The sequence below is a fragment of the Pteropus medius genome, unplaced genomic scaffold (genome assembly GCF_902729225.1).
Source record: "Pteropus medius unplaced genomic scaffold, Ma_sr-lr_union100, whole genome shotgun sequence".
Lineage (NCBI taxonomy): Eukaryota > Metazoa > Chordata > Mammalia > Chiroptera > Pteropodidae > Pteropus > Pteropus medius.
Window position 1 is genome coordinate 50,652,557 of NW_024340849.1, and position 22,902 is coordinate 50,675,458.

Below are 22,902 nucleotides of genomic sequence, written 5' to 3' on the forward strand. Positions count from 1 at the left end.
TCATTCTTAAAAGTTAATACCCTTGTCATGTTTTTCTTTTTGACTCCTGTCTGTGGGCTGATGATTCCAATGTAGAGTTTCATCTCCCTGAGCATCTGATCAGTTATCATGTTGTTTTCTAAACAAACAATGATGACAATAATAATAATCATTGTGATTGAGCCATTTTTCTAAGCAGTTTATAAGTATTAACCCATGAATTCTCACCACAGCTGTTTGAGGTTATTCTAGCATAGCACCTAGCCCTTGGTTAATAATAAGTACTTATGGCATCCAAGAATATGGTGCTGCTGAAATTAAGGAAGGAGTTTTGAGGAATGGACAGGCAACAGCATCACCATGCAGAAAAATTAAATTTGGGTAAGGACTGACTGAGAAAGAAACAGCAAAGTGGTGAGAAGGGAGTCATTGTTTATGAGCACAGTTTCAAGCAAGTCTTCAAAATGGATGCCATATTTCATGGAAGTTATAAGTGGAAAGTAGAGAGAGAGTGGACATTTACTATAGTGCATACATTTTTTCTTTCTTTTAATTAAAGATTTTGGCCTCAAATAGAAGTAGTACTAAATGGATTGGCAAGATGAAGGAAAGTTTGTTCCTAAGAATCGGAGGACATGAGCTCAGTTTAAAATGAAAGGAAGTGGCTAATGAATTATGAGAATATGGAGATCCTGGAATCCAGATCTCTGAAATGACTCAGAGACTTGAGAAGCGTGTGCTTGGAGAAACAGAGATGTTTTCCTCCTGACAGGCCTCACTAAATTCCCATGTTGGGTTGTCAAGAGTACAAAGAACATGGTCCTCTTGCTTTGCTTTTGGGCTCACATTATTGTGCTTTGTAGTGTTGTCCTGTTGAGGGGTAGGGAGAGGGCGGAGGTGGGGACTTAAAATTTATTGAGTCTATATTTTGTATTAGGGACTGGGCTAGCTAATATGATCTTTACAACTCTGTGGAATATATTAATTGCATTCATTTTAGCTTAAAGCTTTTGAATATGCCTTTTAGTCAGTTTTTTATTTATTTTTTACTTTACTTATATTTTTCCCCTTCCATGAATAAGTTTTTGATTTTATGCAGTCAAATCTATCAATCAAATCTTCCTTTTTGTGACTTTTGGGTTTAGAATAATAGGAGGGTCTTCTGAAGTTATAAAGAAATTTTCCCATGTTCTTCTATTACTTTTAGGACTTTTTTTTTTTAATATTAGCTCTTTCATCCATTTGGAATTTATCCTGCTGTGGCGTAACTTATTGATTCAGTTTTCTTTTTTTTCAGATAGTTACCTAACTCTAATACCATTTATTGACTAGTCCATTTTTACTTGCTGATTTGAAATGCACCTTTATGATATGCTAAATTACCATTTGTATTTGGATCTAGTTTTGTACTTTTTATACTAATTCATTAATCTTTCTATTCTTTTCATCATTATTCATTTATTATTAAGGCTTTATATATGTCTTAATATCTGATGTGATTTTCCACTCCCTCCAATAGTTGGACTACACTTTTTAAAAAAAAAATTTTCCATTTTAGCTTTAGAATCAAGCTTGTCTAGTTTAAAAAATTGTATATTTTATTGAAATCATGATATAAGTGTACATTTGGGAGAATTGATATCATTATGGTATATCTTGCCATTTGTTCAAGACTTCTTTCGTGTTCATAAAGTGATATTTTAAAGTGTCCTTGACACAAATCTTATTGGTGTTTAATCTTGGAAATGTAATCATTTTTGTTGCTACTTTAAATAGGATCTGATTATTTGTAGTAGTTTTTCAGATGATCTTCTTGGAATTTTCAGGTATATAGTCATATTATTTGCAAATACCCATCATTTTATATACTCTTCTTTTCCACTTTTTAAAGCAAAAGCTTCAGTTTCTTTCTGGATGGTTATCAAATCACATTTGCTAATATCTCCTCTAGAGTATTAAACATAGTGGTGGTAGAAGCTGTCTTTGTCTCATTCCTAATCTTTTATCTGATGTTTGTTAAGCATGACCAATATAATCGATATGATAATAAATGTATGATATTGAACTATGTGTTTGTTTTCTAAATAAACTGCAGTTTATCATATTATACTCTTAGTAGATGTTGAATAATGTTTTATGATTTTTGCATTGAATGTATTAAGTGAATAGTCTGCTTTTTGCTTGATCTGTATCAGGTTTTCGTTATCAATTGTTTAATTTGCTTCTTATTAAAAATAGATAGTTACTCTTTTCCTCTCCTCTAGTACAGTATAAATAGCATTAGAATTATCTGTGGTAGTTGACTACTTTAGTGAAAGTGATTTGGCACTATTTGGGGGGATATCTTTTTGACAACCTTTTCTATATTTTCTGTGAAAGTTAGTTAACATATCTTTGGTATGATGAGCTTTGGTAAATTATATTTTCCTAGAAACTTTTCATTTCATTCAGAATTTCTAATTTTTTTTTTTGTATCAAGTTGAGCAAAACAATTCTCTGTGTGTTGAATTTTCCTTTTTTTAGTAGTCTATTTTTTTAGAGCACTTTTAAGTTCACAGAAAAATTGAGTGGAAGGTACAGAGATTCCTCATATATATGCCTCTTGTTCCCATATGGCACAGCCTCACTATTAACATTTCATACCAGAGTGGTATATTCATTACAATCAAGGAACCTGCACTGACACATGATTGTTGCCCAAAGTCCACAGTTTACATTATGGTCCACTCTTGATTTTGTACATTCTGCGGGTTTTGACAAACGTGTAATGACATGTATCCACATTTATAGTATCATACAGAACAAATTTACTGCCCTAAAATTTCTCTGTATTCTACTTGTTCATTCCTCCCTGCAACCCTTGGTAACCACTGGTTCTTTTACTGTCTTCATTGTTTTGCTTTTTCCTGAAAATCATGAAGTTGGAATCACACTGTATGTAACCTCTTCAGATTGCCTTATTTCACTTAAGAATATGCATTTAAGTTTCCTCCATGTTTTTTCATGGTTTCCTAGCTCTTTTTTTTTTTTAGTGCAGAACTATAAATTGTCTGGATGTACCACAATTTATCTATTCACTTCCTGAAGGGCATCTTGGTTTCTTTCAAGTTTTGGCAATGTTGAATAAGCTTCTATAAACATCTCTGCAGGTTTTTGTGTAGTTATAAGATTTCAACTCATTGTATATATACCAAAGAGCACAATTGACAGATTGTATAGTAAGAGCATGTTTAATTTTGTTAGAAATTGCAAAACTGTCTTCCAATTTAGCCATACTATTTTGCATTCCTGTCAACATTAAACAAGAGTTCTTGTTGTTTCACATCCTCACCAACATTTAGTGGTGTTAGTGTTTTGGATTTTTGCTGTTATAACAAATGTACAGTGGTATCTCTTTGTTGTTTTAATTTGCAATTCCCTAATGACATATGATATTGAGTATCTTTTCATTTGCTTATTTTCCATCTGTGTACCTTCTTTGGTAAGGTTTCTGCTCAGGTCTTTGGCTCATTTTTTATTCAGGTTGTTTATTTTCTTATTGTTGAGTTTTAAGAGTTCTTTGTATATTTTGGATAACAGCTTTTTAAAAATCAGATTTCTCTTACAAATATTTTCTCGCAGTGTGTGGCTTGTTTTCTGATTCTCTTGACTGTCTTTCACAGAGCAGAAGTTTTAAATTTTAATGAAGTCTAGCTTATCAATTATTTTTCTCATGAACTGTGACTTTGGTGTTGTATTAAAAAGTCATTGTCATACCCACAGTCTTCTAGATTTTCTCCTATGTTATCTTCTGGGACTTTTATAGTTTTACATTTTATATTTGTCTATGGTCTAATTTGAGTTAATTTTTGTGGAAAGTGTAAGGTCTGTGTCTAGATTCTTTTTTTTTTTGCATGTGGATGTTCAAGCTCCATTTGTTGAAAAAATGATTGTTTTCTCCATTGTATTGCCTTTGCTTCTTTGTCGAAGATCAGCTGACTATATTTATGTGGGTCTATCTGGGCTCTTTATTATAGACATTAATCTGTCTATTCCTTTATCAGTATCTCACTGTTTCGGTTACTGTCACTTTATAGTAAGTCTTGAAGTCAGGTAGTGTCTGTCCTCTGACTTTGTTCTTCTTCAGTATTGTGTTAGCTGGTTATTTTGCCTCTCCATATAAACTTTAGAATCAGTTTGTTGGTATCCACAAAATAACTTGCTGTGATTTTGATTGAGATTGCTTTGAATCTGTAGATCGGTTTGAAAAGAACTGACTTCTGGACAATACTGAGTTTTCCTATCCATAAAAATGGAGTATCTATTTATTTAGTTCTTTGATTTCATTCAGTTTGGTATAGTTTTCCTTATATAAGTTTTCTACATATTTTGTTAGGTTTATATGTAAGTATTTCATTTTTGTGGGTGCTGATCTAATGATATTGTTTTAAATTTCAAATTCTTGCTTATTGCTGGTAATAGGAAAGTGATTGACTTTTTACTATTAACCATGTGCCCTGCAGCCTTGCTATAATAACAATTAGTTTCAAGAGCTTTTTGTCTTTTTTATTTTTTTTGGATTTTCTGCATAAAAATATCATGTCTTCTGTGACAAAGACAATTTTATTTCTTCCTTCCAATCTATATACCTTTTATTTCATTTTCTTGTATTACTGCATTAGCTAGGACTTCTGTTGAGAAGGAGTGATGAGAGAAAACATACTTGTTTTATTCTTGATCTTAGCAAAAAACTTAGTTTCTCACCATGAAGTATAATGTTACCTGTAGGTTTCTTGTAGATGTTCTTTATTAAGGAAGCTCCTTTCTCTCTGCTCCTAGTTTGCTGAGAATGAGTTGAATTTTGCTTCATGGCGTCACCTGAAAATTAAGTTTATTTAGTTTAGACATAAGCTTGTTATTGATATGGTAGGTAGATTTGTTATATCTAAATTATGTTATATGTTTTCTGTTTTTATAGTCTTTTAAGTCTCTTGTTATGGGATGTTTTTAAAATTTATATTATTTTTGATAATTACAATTTTGTATTTTTCTAGTGGTAACATTTTGGATTATAACTTTATGAAATACATTTACTCCTCTCTTTTGTTAGAGAGGAGCTCCTGCAATGAGCAATAATGATGTTTACCACATGTCTTCTTCCTCACTCTGTCTCCTTCTATACTCGATGTTAGTCAATTATATTTTTAGTGTTTATCTTTATATTGTTAGATATACTTATAGTCTATTACTTTTTTCTCATCACATTTAAATTACACCTTTTGATTCTCAGCTACTATGCAAACAGTGACGTGACTCAATCACCAGCCATCTTCTACTGCTCTTCTCCACTATTACAACTTTTGCTGTTGTATCATTTTTACATTGTCACACATTATAAAATTTATATTTGGACCATTACTTTAATCCTTATATTTGTTTTAATCTTAGTTTACAGTAAAACGAATTCAATTACCAGTTCTTTTGTCTTCGTTTCTCCAGTTTTCTCTTGGATTCAAGAGTTCTGAAATGTTCAAAACTATTAGTCTGTTTTCTTTACATTTGAAGGAATGTCTGGCTGGATTTTAAATCCTTGGTGTATGCTTTTTTTACTTAAGTGTTTTAAGAATTCTGAAGATTTACTCTACTGATTCATGGTATTGGCTTTGAAGAAATATAAGAACAGATTAACGCATTTGCCTTTAATCAGTGACTTGATTTTTTTTTTTTTTTGGGCTTGGCTGCCCCGAAGCTGTTCCTTATTTTGAAAGTCCATATTTAGTAAGTTCAATTTTACTAGGCTATGCCTAGTTGTTGACCACTCTGGGTCAATTTCTTTATCACTTGAGTTACCCTCTGTGCCTTTTCATTATATAGATTTAAGTCTTGTATTCAAGAAAATTTTCCTGAATAATGTCTTTGAATATTTGTTTTACTACATGGTTTGTTTTATATTCTAGAAATTCCAATTATGCATATGTCGAATCTTATTTACCATTTTTCAAAATCTATTCTTTTTCTCCCTAATTCTTCTGAGTCTTTCTTTAGTTCAGTTTCATTTCCTTGGCCTTTCAAATCCCTATCCCTGTCCACTACCCCTTCCTTTGTTTTCTTCAATACCTTTTTTGTCTTGTGCTCTTTTCAAATTCACCTTCACTTCTATGACTTTTTCTCCTTAATTTTGTTTTCTGATTTCTGCCAGGTCATATTGTATTTACCTCCTCTTATTCTTACTCTTTCTACCTTGAATTCTTATGTTTGTACTTTGTGGTCTTTTTCTCTATCCTTTGTTTCCATAGAGGTGCTTGGCTCTTAAAGTTTTAAAATTTTAAGGCAAAATATTTGGTTACAGCTTTATCTGCCCAATGGCATTCTAGCATGTCTTCTATGTCTCTTGATAAGTTTTACATTTTTTCATAGAATATCTTTTTAATTGCTTTTCCATTTCCTTTTTTACTATTCATCATTGAGCGAGTTGGGTTTTCCAAAGCCAACATTTTATAAAAGGTATTGTGGTATGAGGAAGCTTCCATGGTAGCTGCACACCCCAGAGCCTCCCTTCCTCTCTGCTGCATCAGAGATAGGACTATTTCCTACAAAATGTCTCATCCATGAGATTTTTTTTTCCAGCTCTTGAGATTCTTAGAATATTCTTATCTCTTCTGATTCTTTGAACCTATGTAGTTCCTGAAGGGTTTCCGCCACTACATTACTCCTGCCATGGAATATAGCTTGTGTTCTTTAGGATATGCTTTTCCCCTTCAAGTATGTTTTTGTCTATGGTGCTTGGTATCTTCCAACCCTGAGCCCTTCCATTTCTCCATGCTTTTCTTCTTTGCTTTCCCCTATGCACTTTCTGCCTAATGTCAGCTGCCTCTGGCAGTTCTTAAAGGTTATTTTAAAGTCTGTAGATTGTATATCTCTTAGTTACATGGAAAGCTGTTTGAAAATTCCCTACTATTTTTTCACTGTCCTTTTGTGTTTGTTTGATATCTAGAGTAGGATAAAGTTCTGTTGTATCCATTATTATGGATAAGGAAAGTAGTTTCACAAATGTTAAATAACTTGATTGTTATCAACCAACAAAAGGCAGGGTGAATGTTCAAAACCAAGTTTAGAAGTTTGTGCTCTGTCACTACACTATGATGTTTCTTCAGGACTGGAAATGTAGTCACAACAATGTAGTTATATAGTCAAAAGAAATTTAGTTTCATTGGAAATTAATGTTACAGAGGTAGATGCATCTAAGTTAGCAAGTGATGGTTTTAGAAAAATTTTGCACCTTAGTGGTACACTAAGAACTTCATGATCTACAGTTTCAAGTTTCCTCCCTTCCTTGCTCCCTATTTTCTTCCATTTTATCCTTCCATCTGTGACCCAAGAAGGAGACTGTAGATAGATAAGGATCTCTATCCTCATGTGCTGGTTTTTTTTGTTTTTTTCGCAACTGTTCTGAATACGATAATGTTTTATATCATCTACTATTTTAACTTTTTATTCTCCTTTAGTTTTCTATTTTACAACTGGACTCACTAAAAATTGAGTTCTCTTTTTACTTTGTTTAAGGGGACCTCTAATCAGACATTCTGTGGAGATGAGAATGAGTGGATAAAATCAGATTTCTTTCCTTCACAAGTTTAGAGTGACTGAGCTTCCTGAAACAGAGATCTAAAAACAGTAACTGCTGCTGTTGACTCTGACAGGATCCTCAGCCCTGAACATTGTTGTGCTGTTCTTGAATGCAGCGTTGGTGGATTTGTTTGTCCGTATTTCTGAGAGTGTAAAGGTTACTCTCACACATGTTTACTCTGTAAAGATAAAGTTCTGGTGAAAATAGAATTGAAACATGCTATGTTCTTCATTTTTGCATTTCTGTGAAGAACACAGTCTAGTATTCAGACATTATTGGCGGTTGTTACTCTGTATAAGGATTAATTGCTAACACTTAAGATCATAATAAGATCAAACTTAGTTATACATTTGTGTCCTGTACACATATTCTGGCTTTTTTTTTTCACCTGGGTAGATTTGTGGGAGACTCAGGGTGGAGAGTAGACAGGGAAGATGGTGGTGTTTCAAAATGATGTTTTCCATTGAATTTATTTCCTCTGAAGAGGACAACGGTGAGTCTAGGGGATATTTTGTGTGTTTTGGGGTTGGATGAGAGAATACACATGATTTTTGAAGAATTCATAAAATAGTTTAAAAATTTGTTTATACTTAATTTACAATACGTGAGACATAGCATATTTTGGTAGGGAAGAGGATGGCATTTGATAGTTCTATATCCCATATTTCAAGTACTAATTTCCATTGCAGCTTGAGAATAATATTTCTGATTAAAATAATAGCTTTTGAAAAATTAATGCATTATGTTGGAAAACATGTCATTTCTTTAATTTTTTTTCCTTTTATTTATCTATTAAGCTTGTGAAAGTGTCCTTTTCATATACAAAGGTAAAAAATTTGCATAAAAACAGAAATAAAACTATAGATAGCTAGAATAAATACAATACCAAAATGCAATGCTGATATTCTTTCTTTTAAAATAATAAAACAAAGGTTTTTTCTTTTATTAAGACAGTAATAAAATATTATGAAAGCAGTTTGAAAATAGAGGTAATAAACAATTTTATAAAGGAAATAAAAATCACTCAATCTCACTTGCTAGAGCCAGGGAATGTTAATGTTTTTAAATTATTTTTTAATATTGTGGCTAAAATATACATAAAAATATTTACCATTTTAACAATTTTTAATTGTACAGTTTCATGACATTAAGTACATTTATACTGTTGTTCAACCATGACCACTATTCACCTCCAGAGCTTTTTCTTCTTTTCAAAATGAAACTCTGTTCCCACTAAACACTTAAGTCCCCATTCCCTCTTCCTCCACCCTCTGGCAACCACCATTCTACTTTGTCTCTATGAATTTGACTACTCTAGGTACTTCATATGAATGGAATCTCTAGTATTTGTTTTTTTGTGTCTGGCTTACCAAATGTCAGAATTTCCTTCCTTTTATTTTATCTATCTATCTATCTATCTATCTATCTATCTATCTATCTATCTATCTATTTTTCAAGCCAATAAATTTGTGGAAATTTATCATACAGCAACAGGAAATGAATGCATCATCTGTCCAAAGAGAAGACATATGTAGGATAAAAATGAGAAAAATCTGTCCCTTCTTCACATGGGTGCTATGTAAAAACCTGCAGCAGCCGTCTGTGCTTACAGTCCCCCTTTTCGGCTGCAGTTAAACCCACTTTCTTAGGGTTCACATCTCTCACCTGAGCTTCCAACCATCCTGGGACGAGGCCAGGTTTGTTGAGAAGGGCTGTGATGATGGCACCATCAGAGCAGGCAGACCCCACTTATTTGTTTGTTAATTTAATTAATTTATTTATTTATTAATGGTGACTTTGGTTAACGAAATTCAATAAGTTTTAGCTGTACACTTTAACAATAAGGCATATATATATTTACACTGTGTAGTTACCTCCTATAGTTAGATTTCTTTCTGTCACCACATATTTGACCCCCTTTACCCTGTCTACCTACCCGCTCCCTCTGCCCTCTATGGTCTGGTAACCATTAGTCTATAGTCCTTTTCCATGAATCTCTGTTTGTTTGTCCTGTTCATTTGTTGCTTTTAGGTTTATATCTCACATATAAGTGATATCATGTGATTTTCAGCTTTTTCTGTCTGGCTTCTTTTGCTTAGCATTATTATCTCGAAGTCTATCCATGTTGTCAAAAATGGCAGTATTTCATCTCTTCTTATGGCTGAGTAATATTCCACTGTATATATATACCACAGCTACTTTAGCCAATCAGCTATCGTAGGACATTTCAGTTGCTTCTATGTCCTGGCCACCGTGAATAATGCTACTGTGAACATCAGTGTGCAAATATCTTTTTGGATATTAGTTTTCAAGTCTTTGGGGTAAATACCCAGCAGAGGGATTTCTGGATCATATGGTAGGTCATTTCTTAATTTTTTGAGGAAGCTCCATACTGTTTTCCATAGTGGCTGTACAGAATTTCCTTCCTTTTAAAGGCTGAATAATATTTCATTGTGTGTATACATACCCCATTTTGCTTTTGCTTAACCATTCATTATTTGAAGGATACTTGGATTATTTCCACCTTTTGGTTACTATGAATAATGCTTCTATGAACATTGGTATACACATATCTGTTTAAGTCTGCTTTCAGGACTTTTAGATATGTAATTGGAAGTAGAATTGCTTGAGTATATAGTAATTGTTTAATTTTTTGAGGAATCACCATACCGTTTGCCACAGCAACTGTATTATTATTCATTCTCACTTGCAATGCACAAAGGTTCCTATATCTCCATGTCTTGGTAACTCTTGTTATTTTCTGCTTTTCTCTTCCCTTCTCCTCTTTTCAATAATAGCCAATCTAATGGGTGTGAAGTGGTATCTCAATGTGTGGTTTGGATTTGCATTTTCCTAAGGATTTGTGATGTTGAACATATTTTATTGTGCACATTGGACAATTATGTATCTTCTTCGAAGAAATGTCTATTCCAGTCCTTTGCTTATATTTTAATCAATTTGTATGTTTTGTTTTGTTTTGTGTTTGTGTTGCAGATGTTCTTTATATAGTTTGGATATCAATCTTTTATCAGATACATTATTTGAATTATTACTCCAATTCTGTGAGTTGCCTTTTCACTCTCTTGATAGTGTCCTTTGATGCCCAAGTATTAAATTTCGATGAAGTCAAATTTACCTATTCTTTTCTCACCCGTGTTTTTGGTATTATATCTAAGAAATCATTGCCAAATTCAGTGTCACAAAACTTTCTCCCTATATTTTCTTCTGAGAGTTTTATAGTTTTAGCTCTTACATTTAGGTTTAATTCATTTTGAATTAATTTTTATATATGGTATTAGGGAAAGGTCCAAATTCATTGTTTTGCAAATGAATATTAAGTTATCTCAACCCATTTTTTGGAAAGACTCTTTTTTGCCTGTTGAATGATCTGGGCTCTCTATTCCATTAGATTGTATATTTGTCTTTATGCTTGTACCACACTGTTTTAATCACTGTAGCTTTATAGCAAATTTTAAATTATTTTTGTTTTCAATTGACATACAATATTATCTTAGTTTCAAGTGTACAACATAGTGAATAGACACTTATGTAACTTATAAAATGATCACCTTGTTAAATCCAGTACTCATCTGACACCATACATAGTTATTACAATACTACTGACTATATTTCGCATGCTATACTCTATATCCCCATGACTATTTGTAAATACCAATTTGTACCTTTAATCTCCCCCTACCATTCACCCATCTCCCTGACCCTCACCCATTCTGGGAACCACAAAAATGCTCTCTGTATCTATGAGCTCATTTCTGTTCTATTGATTCATTTATTCTGTTCTCTAGATTCTACATATAAGTGAAATCATATGACATTTGTCTTTCTCTGTCTAACTTACTCCACTCAGCACAATACCCTCTAGGTTGATCTATGTCGTTGCAGATGGCATGATTTCATTCTTTTATGTGGTTGAGTAATATTTTATTGTATATATGTACCACCTCTTCTTTATGTATTCATCTATTGATGGACATCAGGGTTGCCTCCAAATTTTGCTATTGTAAATAATGCTGCAATGAACATATGAATTCACACAACCCTTTGAAGTAATATCTTCAGATAACTACCTAGAAATGGTATTACTGGATCCTTCTTTGTTTCTTGTTATAGCCTTTGTTTTAAAGTCTCTTTTATCTGGTATAAATAGTGCTACCCCCACTTACTTTTTTGTTTTTATTTTCATGAAATATCTTTTTCCATCTATTTATTTTCAGTCTGTGTGTGTGTTTCAGTCTGAATTGAGTCTCTTGTAGGCAGCATGTGTAAGGGTCTTGTTTTCTTATCCATTCAACTACACTATATCTTTTGATTGGAATATTTAATTCATTTACATTTAAAATAATTGTTGATGGATGTGTAGTTATTGCCATTTTATTATTTATATTTTTGATCTATTTTTTTCTTCTTTTTCTTAAAGAAGTCCCTTTAACCTTTCTTGTAATACTAGTTTGCTGGTAATGAACTTTTTTAGCTATTTCTTGCTTGGGAATCTTTCCTTCAATTCTAAATGATAGCTTTGCTGGGTGGAGTCATCTTGGTTGTAGGTCCTTACTTTTCATCACTTTGAGTATTTCATGCCAGTCCCTTCTGGCCCACAAAGTTTCTGTTGAGAAATTAGCTGACAGTCTTATGGGAGCTTCCTTGTAGATAACTGCTTTTCTCTTGCTGCTTTTAAGATTCTTTGTCTTTAAGCTTTGGCATTTTAAATTTGATGTGTCTTGGTATGTGCCTCTTTGGATTCATCTTGTTTGGGACTCTTCGTACTTCTTGGACTTGTGTATATATATTTCCTTCACCAGGTTAGGGAAGATTTTTGTCATCATTTCTTGAAATAGGTTTTTAATTCCTTGCTGTCTCTCCTCTCCTTCTGGTACCCCGACGATGTAAATGTTGGTACGCTTGATGTTGTCCCAGAGGTCCCTTAATTTTTTTTTTTGGACTCTTTTTTTTTCTTGTTGCTGTTCTGATTGGGGGTTTTCTGCTACCTTGTCTTCCAAATAGCTGATTCTATCCTCTGCTTAATCTAATCTTCTGTTTTTTTTTCCCCTCTAATGTAGTCTTCATTTCAGTTATTGTATTTTTCATTATGACTAGTTGTTTTTATGTTTTCTATCTTCATTTTTATGTTTCCTATCTCTTTGTTGAAATTCTCACTGAGATCTTTGAGCATCCTTATAATCAGTGTTTTGAACTCTGCATCTTGTAGATTGCTTGTCTCCATTATATTTAGTTCTTTTTCTGGAGTTTTGTTTTGTTCTTTCATTTGGGACTTGTTTCTTTGTCTCTCCATTTTGACTGCCTCCTTGTTATTTATATATTTAGTGTGTGTGTGTGTGTGCGTGTGTGTGTGTGTGTGTGTGTGTGTGTGTGAAATAGAGCTGCTATGTCTCTTTGTAGAGTAGCCTTATATAGTAGGTGTCCTGTTGGGCCCAGTGGCACAGTTTACCTGGTCATCTGAGCCAGGTTCTCCAGGTGTGTTTCTTGTGTGGGTTGTGTGTGCCCTTCTGTTGCTGTTGAGCCTTGGTTGCTTTTGATATGTCAGTGGGTGGGAAGAATTGACCCTAAGGCTGATTGGTTGTGAGGACTGGCCTTGACTACAGTGGAGGAGCTGTTATGTAGGGGCTGACCCAATGGAGCAGAATTTGCTTTTGCGGGGCTCTGGTGCCTGCCGAGTCTACCCTTTGGGTGGTGGTTGGGTGGTGTTCTAGTGGTATCTGAAGCTGGCCCCTGGGTATGTTGTTTTTGGGCCTCTTAGGAGGGGCTTTGGTGCAACCCAGGTCTGCTGCTGCCTGTGTTCTGCCCAGGGCCACTTGATATAAGCTACAAAGTGATCTGCAGGTGGTCACTACTTGTGCTGGGTTTGGAGGTGCCTAGGTGTGGCTAAACTGTGATCCGAGGCCTGCTGCTGTTAGTGTCTAGCTTGGGGCTACTTAGAAAGAGGTTTGAGACATGGTGAGGTCAGAAACTGCTTGTTTAGGGTTTGTGAACCTTTGAGAGATTTTAGGAAAGTTTGCCGCATGAGCCAAGACAAGTTTTTGTATGGAAAAGCCACTAGAAGCAGGTTAGGTGGGCCAACAAATTAGATAGGGTGGGGTCTTAGGGAATTACCAGGACAGGATGAATGGTGTTAGCCAGGTTGATGAAGACTCAGGTATGGCACCTACCTGCATGTGCATGGTGGGTGGTGTGAGGGCTCAATAAAAGAACCATGACTTCTGCCAGCACTTCTTTCTGGGAGAAAGCCGCCCCTCTAGTCCTCATCCTGAAGCCAGACAATTCGATTCCTCCTCATATGTCCATGATTCCTTTTAAGGTGCTACCCCAGAATTGGATCTCGGAGTGAGCGTGTTTTTTAGGGAGTAAGATCATGTGCCAGCTCATTAAGAGGAGTACCTGGGACTCCAGCAGCCTCCTGTCTCACTCAGCCACAATTTCCACTGGTTTTCATAGCCAGAAGTGATGGGGACTTCTTTTCCCAGCACTAGAGCTCTGGACTGGAAACCCTGGTGTGCATTTGGACTCCTTGCTCCTCAGGGGGGACCTATGAAGCCGAGATATTTCTCCTGATTTTTAACTGTCACATGGGGGTATGGGACCAGCCCATTCTGCATTTTTGCCCCTCCTTCTAGTCTCTATATGCCTTCTTCTGTATATCCTTAGTTATAGGTCTTCTGTTCAGCAATACTTCAGGCGATTCTCAATTATGATTGTTTTGTGATTTAGTTGTAATGTTGATGTGGTCATGAGAGGAGGCAAGCACAGTGTTTACCTACTTTGTTATCTTAAGTGGAACTCTCAGCTTTTTAGCAAGTTTCGAAATTAAGAACTATGAGACCTCTGACTTTGTTCTTCTTTTCCAGGATTGTTTTGGCTATTTGAGGTTCCTTGATATTTCATGATAATCCAATTACAGAATAGATTTTTCTGTTTTGGCAAAAATGTCGTTATATTTTGGTAGGACTGTCATTGAATCTGTGGAATCACTGGATAGTATTGATATTTTAACAATATTAAGTCTTCTAATTTATGACCTGAGATGTCTTTCTATTTATTGGTATCTTCTAAAATTTCTTTCAGCAGTGTTTTTTAGTTTTTAGCACATAAATCTTACATATACTTGATTAAACTTATTTCTAAGTACTTTATTACTTTTGATGCTATTTTAAATGTTTTCTTAATTTCTTTTTCATATTGTTTATTGTTAGTGTGTAGGTACACACTATGTGGATTTTTCCATGTTGATTTTCAATACTGAAACTTTGCTGAATTCATTTATCCTAACAATTTTGTGTGTGTGCGTGTTTCTGTGAAATCTTTAGGGTTTTCTGCATATAGGATCATGTCATTTGTGAACAGAGAAAATCTACTTTTTTTTCTTTTTTTTTTCCAGTTTGGAATTCTTTTTCTTGCCAAATTGGTATGGCTAGGACTTCTAGTACCATATTGAATAAAAGTGCTGAAAGTAGGCATCCTTGTCTTATTCCCAATATTAGATGGAAAGCTTTCAGTCTTTCATCATAAGTACATTAGCTGCGAGTTTTTCATAGATGGCCTTTTTAATGTGGTATTTCCCTTCTATTCTTAGTTTGTTGAGTATTTTTTAAATCATGAACAGGTGTTGAATTTCATCAAATGATTTTTTTCTGCATTAATTGAGATGATCATGTTTTTCTTTTTCATTTTGTTAATGTAGTGGATTACATTGATTGATTTTTGTATATTGAATTATCTATGCATTCAAGAAATAAAATCTACTTTATCGTGTTGTATAATCCTTTCATCATGCTTTTAAATTTGTTTTGCTAGTATTTTGTTGAGGAGCTTTGTATTAATGTTCACGAGGAATTATTGGTCTGTAGTTTTATTTTCTTATTGGCTTTGGTATCAGAGTAATTCTGGCTGCATAGAAGCAGTTTGGAAGTATTCCTTCATCTTCAATATTTTAGGAGAATTGATCCTTTTGAGGAACCCACTCTTGGTTTCATTGATTTTTCTCTAATGTTTTTCTATTCTCTGTTTTATTTATTTCTAATCTTTATTTGCATCTTTCTAGCTTTGGGTTTAAATTTTTTCTTCTCTTTCTAGTTCCTTAAGGTGTAAAGCTAGGCTGTTGATTTGAGATCTTTTTAAATATGAGTGTTCATAGCTATAAATTTCCTCTTAAAAGTGCTTTGCTGTACTTCATAAGTTTTGTTATGTTGTATTTTTATTTTCTTTTCTCTCAAGATATTTTTCAATTTCCCTTATGATTTTTTTGACTCATTAATTTTTTAATAGCATGTTATTTAAGTTCTTTAAGTTTGTAAATTATCTACTTTTCCCTTTGATATTGATTTCTAGTTTTTTTCTATTGTGGTTAGAAGGTACTTTGTATGATTTCGATCTTTTCAAATTTATTAACTTGTTTTGTTGCTTAGCTAATATTCTATCTTGAAGAATATTCCATGTGCGCTTGCAAAAAAAATGTATATTCTTCTTTCGTTGAGTCAAGTGTTCTACATATGTCTGCTATGGTATGATTGGTCTGTAGTGTTAATCATGTCCTCTATTTCCTTATTGTTCTTCATTATATCCATTATTGAATGTGGAGTATTGAAGACTCCTATTATTGTAGAGCTATCTCATTTCTTTCTTCAGTTCTGTCAATATAGCTTCATACATTTTTGAGCTTTGATGTTTTGTCAATATGTGTATATATGTGTATATTTTGTCTGTAAGTCTTCTAGACTTATTGACTCTTTTATCATATGTTTTTTTTTTGGTCTCATAACAGTTTTCAACTTCATGTCTGTTTTTGCCTGTTATAAGTATAGCCACTCCTGCTCTCTTTTCATTAGTATTTTCATGGAGTATCGTTTTCCATTCTTTCACTTTTAACCCGTGAATGTCCATAGGTCCAAAGCGAGTCTCTTGTCAATGGCATATAGTTGGATTTTTTTTTTAAAAAATGATAAACTCTGTTAATCTATATCTACTGATAGGGGAATTTATTTCTTTTATGATAGGGAGGAACTAGTTATTGTTTTGTTTTTATTTTATTTGTTTTCTTTTTTGTCTTATAGCATTTTTTGTTAATTTTCTTCATTATTGTTGTGTTAGTTGATTTTTTTTGTAGTGACATGTTTTGATTTTCTTCTCATTTACTTTTGTGTATATTCTATAAACTTTTTTTTTTGGTACCTTGGGGATTACCTATAATATCCTAAAGTTATAACAATAAATGGATACCAGTTTAACCTCATTTGCATATATATACTCAACTCCTTTATATCTCTGCTTCCCACTTCATGTTTTTGACATCACAGATTACACCTTTGTAGATTGTGTAACCATTAACATTGATTTATAATTTTTTTTATGTATTTGTCTTTTAAGTCTTGTAGAAAAATAAAAAGTAGGATAGCAAACCAAAACTACACTATTACTGGTTTTAATATTTGTATATTTATTTACCTTTAATGGAGAACTTTGTATTTTCTATGGCTTTGAGTTGTTATTGCCTTTTTATTTCAACTTGATGAACTCCTATCATTTATCTAGTGGTAATGGACTACCTACCTTAGCTTTGTTTACCTAGGAATGAATGTCTTAATTTGTACCTCATTTTTATATAAGGCATTTTTTTTGTCAGATATTGAATTCTTAGTTTACAATTTTTACCCCCTTTCAGCATTTTAACTTTACCATTGCTCTCTTTTGGACTGCTAGGTTTCTGATGAGAAATCCACTGATAATCTTATTGAGTATTGGTTGTATATGATAGGTTACTTTTCTCTTGCTGCTTTCATGATTCTCTTTGTCATTCAACAGTTTGATTACAATGTGTCTTGGTTGGATCTCTGTGTTTATTCTACTTGTAGTTCATTGAGCTATGTGGAGTTGTAGATCTATGTCTTTCCTCAAATTTGGAAAATTTTTGGCTATTATTTCTTCAAATATCTGCCTTTTCTTCATTTTCTGGGATTCTCATAATGCATATCAATTGGCCCACTAGCTGGTCTGACATAAATTCTTTAGGCTCTGTTTAATTTTTTTCAATTTTGTTTGTTTGTTTCTCAGAATCGAGAATTTCAAATGACCTGTCTTCAAGTTCTCTGATTCTTTCTTTTATCTATTGGAGCCTGATATTAAACCCCTCTAGTGAATTTTTCCATTCAGTTATTGTGTTTTTCAACTCTAGAATTTTTTTGGTTACGTTTTACAATTTCTGCCTCTTTATTGATGTATTATTTTTCTAATTCTCTAGGTCTTTGTTCATATTTTCCTTTAGTTCTCTGAGCACGTTTAAGACACTAGTGTTAAATTCTTTGTCTATTATGCCTAATACCAGTGTTTCTTCAGGAATAGGTTCTACCACTTTATTTTCATCCTTTGAATGAGCCATGTTTTCCTGTTTCCCCAGTTTTATTGAGATATAATTGACATACATCATTGTATAATTCCTGTTTGTGTGTGTGTGTGTGTGTGTGTGTGTTTGTGTGTATATACCTTATGTTTTCTGTTGAAAACATGCATTTGAAAAAATAGGCAGCCACTTTCCTTATGTTTTCAAAGTGGCTACTTTCTAGGAAACACCTTCACTGATTAGTTGGATGTATTCTGAGCTTTGGGATCAGCCAGTTGTAAAAGCTTAACATCTTCTTAGACCCTTTTTGGATATGTGGTGATATGTGTCTTGCCTGGACCTGTGTGTGTGTATATGCTTTTGATTTCCCCATATACATGGCTTCTTTTAAATTTCTTAATTCCCTAAGAGCTTCACCTTTGTTTTTTCTCTAGGCCTTACATGTTCTATTGTATTTCTCTTACTATAATTTCTTGTTACAGATGTCTGTGGCTCTTGTAGTCCTTATGTGACTTTTATTGCTGCTTCCTGTTTCTTGGAGCTTCTCCTAGCCTTAGATCTCAGCTACATTGCTTTTTTTTTTTTTTTTTGGTGTCTGCGCTCTGAGTTAGGAGACACAGAGACAAATCTCTCAGAGGCCAATCCTCAGATAGGTTAAAGCTTTGAAAATGAAATCTGCCCTGCTCCCTCTGTTTCAAGGAAGGGAATTGGAAACTTGGCTGCTACTTCTTCAAATCAAGGCCAAATAAGGCTAGAAAAGGCTTGGAGCAAGGCTAAATAAAAATGCTGGAATTTCATACTGGTTTTAGTATGGCTTTTTGATTGGTGCTTGGCTTGGTTTGTAGAATTTTGTTTTCTACAGTTCCCATTAAGTTAATGTAGCCAGTCTGAAGTTGTCTTTTTTTAATCTTTCTGTGGATGAACAAGGGCCTGAAGCTTCTTGGTCTGCTGTCTTGCTGACATGACTTCTCCAGATAATATATATATATATATTTTTTGCTCAGTTAATACATCAATGATTTAACTCAAAGGACGAAATCATTTAAAATTTAATTTATTCAACTACTTTGGAAAATGCAACACAAAATAGTCATTTTTTATAGCAAAATCACATATTGAAGTTTTTATTGTGCTGAATTAGCTTTAATACAACTTTTTATTTACAAAAAAGGAATTTGTTCTTAGAAGTGATAAGAATTTTTGTCTGATTTTGGAGCAAACATGGAATGAACATAAGTCAGGATGTTCTTTCACTGCTATTGGGTGCCCATTTTTTAGTTTTTACATAGGATTCTGTGATTTAGAAATTACATTTATTTTGGGGATGGAAAAGTGTAGAAAACTAGAGAAAGTCTGAACTGATTTACAGTTCCATTAAATAAAAGTGAAAATAGAACTGGATCTGTAATGACTTAAGTACTACTGTCCCTCTGGAGGAAGGGGAATCACCATCTGAGGCTTCCGGATAGTGTGATTCACAGATTATTCAGCTGGTCTTCTCCACACAGAATATGTTAATGGATCTAAAGCAAACTTGTAAAATATATTTCAAAATCATTTTGCGGAGAATTTTGCTGATCTTACAGTTTAGTCACCATTGGGAAGCAGGCATGCATGTTATTAGGTAATTATATTCTGCAGTCCTTCCTTGAGTTCTTTGGCAGTTTAAGGTGGACCTTGTACCCTGATGCCATCTCTAGTGTCACTAATATCCATCTTCATGGAGGTGCTGCTCCTGAACCTGCTGTCAACACAGAGAGAGGGTTCCAATTTGACTTACTCTGATCCCTGAAGGGGAAATAAATGGAAAGAGATGCTTGTTTTTACCTTATTTCCACGCCTTTTGATAACAAATCTGATCGATGAGCAGATTAAAGTTGTCATACTGTCACACTGTGGGAGTTTAGCACAAAGTCACAGGGGATCTTTTAGAGGCTGGGGGTGCTCCTTCACTTTGGTCTATATTGTCAGGGTTTTTTTTATTTTGTTTGTTTTATTTAATCAAACCTTACCTATTCTTTTAATCTAAAATTGGAGTGAAACTTTGGCACCCCTGAAATTGCTTAAAGCTTAGAAAACCTTTATGACTGTGGAGATTTAATGAGATGCCAAATTGATCTTTCCATCTGGATAACTTAGCTGAGTCTTCAGATGCTGTTGAACAAAATATCTTGCTAATCACTTAGCAAGAGAAGATTAGGACCCTCTGCTTTTTGTCCTTTTTTTGGAGCTGTTATGAGAAGCCAGTTATGAGGGAGTTTTAAGAGGGAGTTAGTGGCTCATCCACTCACATAAAGTAATGAAAGATATTGGGACATGCTGATGGCATTTAGTATTTCTAGAAGGACAAGATGCTTACTTATTATGACTTACTGAGATCTATCATACCTATCAATAATTCACTTCTCTTATGCTGGAGTCACTTTGGTGCTTGCAAAAGTGACTTTTCATTTTCGAGAGTCTTAAGCTGGTTTTCCAGAAGCAGAGCCTGAGTTAGCAGTAGGGTTGCAAGTGATTTATTGAGTACATATTATCAGAAACAGGAGATTGAGGGGAGAGGGATTAGGCAGTGGGGGGAGGAACTAAGCAAGTAAGGAATTTCAGCCAGAGTCGCACTTCAGCATCATCCCATCAGGACTCTGGAGCATGAATCGTATTGTTGAGCATTGATTGCTCCCATTCTGGGGGTAGGGGGTAGACCTTTTGTACTGTGTCAGTCACTCTTTGGCTACTGCCTGTCTGTGCCTGAGGGTGGGGCTATGGTGTGGGGTGGGCCATTGGGCATAAACTCTGAGGTAGGTGGCTCCTATTCAGCTAAAAGAAGTTTTTTTTTTAATTTTAATTTTAATTTTTTTTTTCCACAGCTGCTTGGGTTGGGTGTTGTGTTGCTAAATCAAGTTTGCAACAGATCCAGAAAATCTAAATGCATTGTTTCGCACTAGTTTAGCACATTCAATTGATGAAAAAAAAAAAAACAACGTTTATTGTTCACTTTTAAGGTCTGTTTTATTGTAAGTCAGATGGAGAAGATGCAAGGGTGTAGAAGGAAGAAAAAGGTGTAAGACAGGCATTTTATTTAAAATTAAAAATATTTTTCTTCTAATTAAAAGTTTTACCTTTTTATTGTAAAATAAAACACAGGTATAGAAACATATAAAGCAAATAGATAGTTTAGTAAATTATTGTGATGAACATGCCTTTCACCACCAATGAAGTCAAGAAAAGAACTTGGCCATCCACCCCAATCAGCTCCTATAAGTGCCCCTTTCCTATCACATCCCATTCCTTCCTTCTGCCTTTCAAAAGTAACCACTATCTTGACTTTAATAATAATGATTTCCTGACATTTCTTTGATTTTCTCATCCAAGTTTAATCTATAACCATTCCAAATTAAAAACAACTTGATATATCTTTTGTTTCTTTTAATATACAGGTTCACCCTCTATCCCTTTGTTTTCCTTGAAGTTTATTTTAACAAGGTCTGTGATATATTGAATTACAGTTTCCTTCACTCTAGATTTTGCTACTTGCATAGTTCTAGTGCAGTTAAACGTTTCCCTGTTCTCTGTAATTCCTGTAAACTGGTAATTGTATCCAGAAGCTTGACAGAATTTGTCTTTGGCAAATCTAGAATATATGTTGTATTCTTTCATCAGGAATCATGTAATGTCTGCTTTTCCATCTTTTTTGAATGTTATATTTCTATATCCATTAGTTTATTGGGGAGTATAAGCTGGTCATGTTGTAATTCCATTATATATATATTTTTATTAGCTGGAGGATTTTTGTAAGGAGATGCTTCACTTCATCTACCATTTGGTTATCTCGTGATATAGTTCATATAAATGCTTGATGTTCCCTTTAGTCACCTAGTTTTCCTGTCATACTCAAAAGATGACTGATTATTAGGAAATGGGGCCTTTTAGAAGTAATGAGGTTATGAGGCCAGAGACCTCATGAATGGAATTAGAGCCCTTATAAAAAACACACTAGAGAGCTAGCTCACCCCTTAAACTATGTGAAGTTCCAGTGATAACAGGGCCACTATGAGGAAGTGGGCCCTCATGAGACATCACACACCAAATCCGTGAAAATCTTGGACTTCTCAGCCTCCAGAACTGTGAGAAATAATGCTGTTTATAAGCCACCCAGTTTATGATATTTTTGTTATAGCAGCCTGAATGGGCTATGGCAGATGGCTTATATTTTAGTTGGAAACAGTAAATATAAGAGTTACAACTCAGGAAGATATTGATAGGCTAGAAAAATAAGTTAACACAATATGATGAAATTTAACGTGTAAAAATAAAGGTCTGACCTGTATTTGGGTTTGGAAACTCAGTTATTGAATTTTAGGATGGGAAAATGAAAAAGACTGGATGGAGAAAGGGTTAATAGTAAAACAAAATACAACTAAACCCCAAACTGTGATGTTTATTAAAAATATAAGGTAGCTGGAAACAAACAAAACACTACTATTGAATTTTCAGGCTGCATTCATTCATAGAAAACTATATATCAGTACATGGAAACCCACTTTGGTCAGGCTACATCTGTTCAGTTGTAGATTTGGTGCTAAAATATGGGCATTGACACACTAGAGATGCTTCAGAGGCAGGGACTCTGATGGCCAAAAAATTGGACTTCATTTTATATGAAAAGCAGTCGAGGAGCCCAAGGATGAAGAGAACTTTTTGGTTGTAAGACAAAGGCCTTCAAATAAAAAGACTCCCTCTTAAGTGGAGGAAGCAGTGGGGTTCTGTCACTGCTTAAGATTATCGGTCTATGGCCTGGTGGTACAAGGTACAGGGAAGCAAAATTCTCCATTTTTGAAAGGTAGTTTCTAACAGTTTTAGTTGTCCACCAATGGTATAGATTTCTTGTCAAGTAATGAGCTTCCCATCTTTACAGTTGTTTAAGCCAGCTTAAAAGCAAAGTCATATTATTACC

The 22,902-nt window shown here is 34.0% G+C and overlaps 1 protein-coding gene across 11 annotated transcripts in view; it reads left to right on the forward strand.

Moving 5' to 3' along the window:
* Positions 1-22,902, forward strand: part of LDLRAD4 (low density lipoprotein receptor class A domain containing 4) — a 440,516-nt gene that overhangs the window by 108,778 nt on the left and 308,836 nt on the right. The window contains exon 1 of one of the 11 annotated variants that reach the window (XM_039846518.1): positions 7,522-8,078. The exons of the other annotated variants lie outside the window; for them this stretch is intronic. The gene's annotated coding sequence lies outside the window, so the exon portion shown is untranslated. Of the gene's footprint in view, positions 1-7,521; positions 8,079-22,902 lie in introns of those variants that run through there. 11 annotated transcript variants of the gene reach the window in all.